Raw genomic sequence first — 6,622 nt, forward strand, 5'->3', positions numbered from 1 at the left:
TTATACAGGGTTACTGGTAAGTAGACCGCATCCTTTCAGGAGGTGATAGTATAGGTCAATACGGACAAATTTGACCCTGGGATACACTGGGCAAAAGTTAACCCGTTTCAAGATAATCGAATTTTAAGATCTTTTCTTTACAAGTCGTCTAGGTACACGTATACATTTTTATTACTAGTTAAAAGTCTCGTTTTTGCGGATTTTTGTGTGTTTTGTGGCTTTTTGGATAGCTAGATAAATGTAGATGTTTTTTAAGTATTCTGCACAAAAAAATGAAGAGTAATATTTTTGAGAAAATATCTACTAAAAAAGTAATTGCTGTTCGCTATAATTTCCTCTGTGATTTGTACAGTTTTATGGTTTGTTATTATGAAATGATTCATCTTCTATCCAAAAACACACAAAAATCCACAAAAACAAGACTTTTGACTAATAATGAAAATTTATACGTGTACCTAGACGACTGATCTTGAAATTCGATTATCTTGAAACGGGTTAACTTTTGCCCAGTGTATCCCAGGGTCAAATTTGTCCGTATTGACCTATACTATCACCTCCTGAAAGGATGCGGTCTACTTACCAGTAACCCTGTATATTATACTAGCCGTTTTCCTGTGGTTTCACCTGACACCAGTGGGATCTACTGCCCATATCTGGATAAAATAGAGCCTATATTACTTAGGAAGAGTGTAGCTTTCCAACCATGAAAGCATTTTTCTAATCGGTCCAGTAGTTTCGAAGCCTTAAGTTTGTTTCACTCCTTAAAAACATAGACAGATTTAGATGAAATATGGTGAGTGTTCTTCAGGGCAGGTTGCTTTTGAAAGCACCTTTTTATCCAGGTCATAGGACGTAGTACACTCATAATGAAAGCTAGGGAATAAATCATTATTATTTTGTAATCATAGTGAGCTAGACACTCCATGTGGCACACTGATACTCAGCTGCATCTGGTTAGACTTTAAGCCGACCCCAACATAGTTGGGAAAAGGCTAGGCAGATGATGATTTTGTAATGCTAGTCTTATAATCATATGATTTTATATTGCTTGTAATAAACATAGACATTAGTGTTTATATAATGTATATTACATCTGTATGTTACCTTGGTTTTATCATTAGGATAAGAATCTTGACTTTGAGATTTATGCAATATCATGCAAGTACCTATTAGTGAGATGGCTAAGGGTCCGTTCACACAGACCGGCTCGGAGAGCATCGGCGCGCATTTTTCTTTTCACACAGACCGGAGTCGATCGGCTGCCCGAGCATTAAAGAGCATGCAATTGGAGCCAAACGTCGAGAAAAAGTACGTGATCGGTGCCGGTCAGCTCCTCTTGCCTCTTATTATTTAACACCGTGCGCCTTCGAGCATTCTTAATGACAAAAACAGTGCACATGCAGAAATAAACCTTACCTACTACAAACACTATATAAGTACTCGATTTTCAACGTCTAAACGGACCCTAAAGGTATGTTTTGAATGCTAGCTGCCGACTGCAACTGCACTATTTTGTGTGTATTGTATAGCATGTGCTGTCAAGTCAGTCAGCCCTCAGTTATCGACCGATTTCGGTAGTTGCAGTCTGCAGCTCGCTTACAAAACGTATCTTTAGTTTGATGGTAAAGATTATTACATATTATTATATGTGTGAATTGTTTTTATCTTATCATCTGTGCAGAAATAATATTTTTATTATTTCCTATGTAATAGCATAATATTACAGTTTATTTTTTTGTAAAAAAAATACTATTTAAGTAAATATATTTACTCAATACCAGTTACCATTAGTTAGAAATACAATGTTACCATTAAATAAATTAAAATTAAAAGAGTTCCTGATTACGAAATGTTTTTATACAAATGATGCCAACTATTGTGACATTTCGCTTTGATATTAGCTACATAATAATATACCTGCCTAGTTATGTAAAAAAAATTTGTACGCCAATTACAGGCAAAACATGTATGGCTCTAACCTACGTAATCTTAACACCTCATGTTTAACAATACCTATGTTTTGTAAACATATACCCATGTTTTAACAAAATAAATTATCTTTTATCTTTACTGCTTAATACTCAAATGTCTAGTGAATTATATATATTTTAATTAAGAAATGCTTCTGTTGAGTAGTTTTAATAAAAAATATTTTAAACTGGTTTTAGTATAAAAATGGGTACCTATAAGTATAATAGACATGTATAGATAAAAGTTATCTTGTTTTATTAAAGAGATTTTATTTTAACAAAATTGTTTTTATTTGACTAAATTCCTATTCTTTTACAATCAATAGATTTAAATGCATGAAAAAGATGGATGGTACCTACATAGATTTTGTCTGATCAAAATTCATTCATTATTTTTTTCCATCAAAATGAATGAATGTTCTAGGTATACACATAAGATCCTCTTTGATCCTTTTTAATTATGATTTGATATAATGTAATGTGCCCTAATCAAAGTTTTCATTAATTTATTAATAAATTCATATTCCGCTACTCTACGATAGATGGTGCTATAATCAAATATCTAGTGAACTGCACGCACAGAGTGCATTTTGTACTCACTGCAGGTTTTTATATCACTGAGCAAGCCCGATGACAGATTTTTCTCAAATCCACCTGCTGGTCCATTTTTTTTATCGATGGCAAAAATCATCAAATGACCCTTCCCGCTGTGGGTTAGCAGCGGTGAGGGAGTGTCAGACTTTTATTTAAATTAGACTATTAGACTAAAAATGGGAACAAATATAATGACCACCATAAAATGCTTTGATACCCTTAGTTTTGTAACCAGAAATATCTACTGAACACCAGAAAAATAAAGTCTAAAAATGTAATAGTACCAGCTATTTTAGTCACGACTTCACTTTAAATTGTATTCGACCACCAAATTTAGTAAATGATCACCAACTCTTGACGACCAAATTAATGTATTATTTTTGCCCAAATAAGTCACTGTGATTGCCATAAAATGTAGGCTTATTACCAAACAAAGTATTATGATGCCATATTAAGTTATGTGTCCGGCTTGCAATGCATGCGTGAGTGTCAGTATGACCAGTGACAGGGGAAAATGGAAGAAATGACATATTGCGCCGACCCCAAGTAAAATTGGGAACAGGGCAGGAGAAAGAAGAAGAAGAATGTGTTTCTCAATACACTCCCTCGAAAACACACTCTTATCGCACTGTTTAGAGCAGTGGTTCTTAACCTTTTTGTCATGAGGGACCACTTTACCAAAAGTTTGTCTTGCCGGGGACCACCCCATTGGTTTGACTAAATTGAGGGTTCTTTGATAAAAACAGTTTTAGCTCCGACTAAATGTTTCACTTACAAACGAAATGTTCAGCGTTTACAAAACGCAAGTACTGAATTCTTTTGTATGTAAGTAAATGTAAAGAAAGACATACACATGCCTATGTACTTATGTAGTTACAAATTCGCGAGCGTAGCGAGCGGGATTTTTTTTTCGGACTCGTACGGACGTAAAATGTATCCCAAACGTACTTAACTTTTTGTTTGTTGACAAATGCAAAAACGAGGGCACATAGTTGCTGAATACGCGAGCCAAGCGAGCGGGAAATTTTAATTATTTTTTAAGACTCAGAAGCAAAATTACGTAAAATGTAGCCCAAACGTACTTAACTTTTTGTCTGTTGACAAATGCAAAAACGAGCGCATATAGTTTCTGAATACGCGAGCGAAGCGAGCGGGAATTTTAATATTTTTTTAAGACTCAGAACCAAAATTACGTACAATGTAGCCCAAACGTACTTTAACTTTTTGTTTGTTGACAAATGTAAACACGAGGGCATATAGTCTCTGAATACGCGAGCGAAGCGAGCGGGAAATTTTAATTATTTTTTAAGACTCAGAACCAAAATTACATAAAAGGGCTACATTTCAAACCATATTTTTTTTCTGTTGGACAAATAAGATGGATAGCAACGTCGCGAAGCAAAGCTTCGCGGACCACTTGGAATGCTTCCAGGGACCACCAGTGGCCCACGGACCACCGGTTAAGAACCACTGGTTTAGAGGCATGCAATAGACAATTTTCCACCCTAGTGCAGGAAAAGGGTCCCCATAATGTTATAAAATTTATTGTATCAGGCCGAACTTATTTTTTTGGACTCAGTTTACTTAAACAGGATAGCAAGATGTAAAAACTTTGATTATCATTTTATATTAAAACGCTGGTATAGTTTTGATGATCATTTACTACATACTTTTGGTGATCATTTACTACTTTTGGGATAACAATGATTTATTTGGACTCATTTTGCTTAAATAGGATAGCAGAATTTAAAAACTTTGGTTATAATCTTACTTTAAAATGGTGGTTTAATTTTGGTGATCATTTACTATTTTTGGCTTACGCATGATTTATTTTGGAGTAATTTCACTTAAATAGGATAGCAAAGTGTTAAAACTTTGGTTACCTATAGTTTTACATTAAAATGCGAGTTTCATTTTGGTGATCATTTACTATTTTTGTCTGCTATTTGTTACTATATCTGGTGATCAGTTAAACAAAAGCCACTAAAAATCCATCGTGTTCCTTTGGGCCACGGTAACTCTTTCGAACAATCCCGCAGCCACGGCGCACCTGATGGTCCTGACGTGGAATTGTAACAACGACTGCTACTAAGGAGGACTCGAGGACGCTAGCTTTACGTGCCACTAGTCATTTTGTTCTCCATGACCATAGTTTATATACATCTTCACCTTAAATTGCGGGGAATGTGAGGTTCACATATTGTTGCCTGCCATATTATATAGGTAATATTAATATATATGCAGCATTTTTAATACTCTGACGGTTTAAAAAGCATTACTTATCATTTTATGATCTCAGACAGTTTTATTTGATAAGCAGTTTATCTTAACAACTTAGGTAGGTAGGTATTTGTCAAAATAAACATCTGTCTGTCATATATTCAAAACCGGGCTACGGGAACATCTGAAGCGGTTGACAGCACAAAAAACACTCTCTTTCTCTCTCGTACGTATTTACGTAGAAAGAGAGAGAAGCATGTTGAGGGGACGTTAGAAACGTTCATAACATACATATAAATTAATCGCTTTAAAATGAGTGGAGTAGTCAAAAATAAAAATTAACCAAGTTCTGTATTTACCTATGGACTCGTTAATGTTACTTTTATCAATGTACGTTGATAAGTAATTTTTTTTTGTTGGAAGATCATTTTAAGGGGTGATTTTTTTTTTTTTGTAACGAGCAATCTTTTCGAGAACATGTTTAACTTAGAAATTAACAGGGTTCTCAGAAATATCTCTCTTATGGACTCTCTTATGTGCTCTCTTATGTACTCCCTTATGTACTCTCTTATGTTCTCCTCTTATGTACTCCTCTTATGTACTCCCCTTATGTGTTCTCTTACGTACTCTCTTATGTACTCCCTTATGTACTCCTCTTATGTACTCTCTTATGTGCTCGCCTTATGTGCTCTCTTATGTACTCCTTTTATGTACTCTCTTATGTACCTACTCCTCCTTTGTGCACCCTTATGTACTCCTCCTTTGTGCACCCTTATGTACTCTCTTATGTATTCCCCTTATGTACTCCTGCTTTGTTCACCCTTTTGTACTCTCTTATGTTCTCCTCTTATGTACTCCGCTTAAGTACTCCTCTTATGTACTCCCCTTATGTACTCTCTTATGTACTCCTCTTATACACTTCGTTTATGTTCTCCTCTTATGTAATCTCTTATGTACTCCCCTTATGTGCTCTCCTATGTGCTCTCTTATGTACTCCTTTTATGTACTCTCTTATGTACTCCCTTATGTACTCCGCTCATGTACTCTCTTATGTGCTCCCCTTATGTGCTCTCTTATGTACTCCTTTCATGTACTCTCATATGTTCTCCTCTTATGTACTCCCCTTATGTGTTCTCTTACGTACTCTCTTATGTACTCCCTTATGTACTCCTCTTATGTACTCTCTTATGTGCTCGCCTTATGTGCTCTCTTATGTACTCCTTTTATGTACTCTCTTATGTACCTACTCCTCCTTTGTGCACCCTTATGTACTCCTCCTTTGTGCACCCTTATGTACTCTCTTATGTACTCCCCTTATGTACTCCTGCTTTGTTCACCCTTTTGTACTCTCTTATGTTCTCCTCTTATGTACTCCGCTTAAGTACTCCTCTTATGTACTCCCCTTATGTGCTCTCTTATGTACTCCTTTCATGTACTCTCATATGTGCTCTCTTATGTACTCCCTTATGTACTCCTCTTATGTACTCCCCTTATGTACTCCTCCTTTGTTCACCCTTATGTACTCTCTTAAGTACTCCTCTTATGTACTCCCCTTATGTACCTACTCCTCTTATACACTTCGTTTATGTTCTCCTCTTATGTAATCTCTTATGTACTCCTCTTATGTGCTCTCTTATGTTCTCCTTTTATGTACTCCTCTTTTGTACTCTCCTTATGTACTGTATATATATGTGCTTTATGTGTGTATCTTATGTACTGTATGTGGAATTATTGTTATTTAACCACTTCTTTATGTCTAAATTGACCGGACTAAAACCTGGAAGGAAGAATCAGCGATAAATAAACTTATCAGCAACACAGTTGTCTGCAGTATCCAG

This window comes from Helicoverpa zea, chromosome 28, assembly GCF_022581195.2.
Source record: "Helicoverpa zea isolate HzStark_Cry1AcR chromosome 28, ilHelZeax1.1, whole genome shotgun sequence".
NCBI classification, from domain to species: domain Eukaryota; kingdom Metazoa; phylum Arthropoda; class Insecta; order Lepidoptera; family Noctuidae; genus Helicoverpa; species Helicoverpa zea.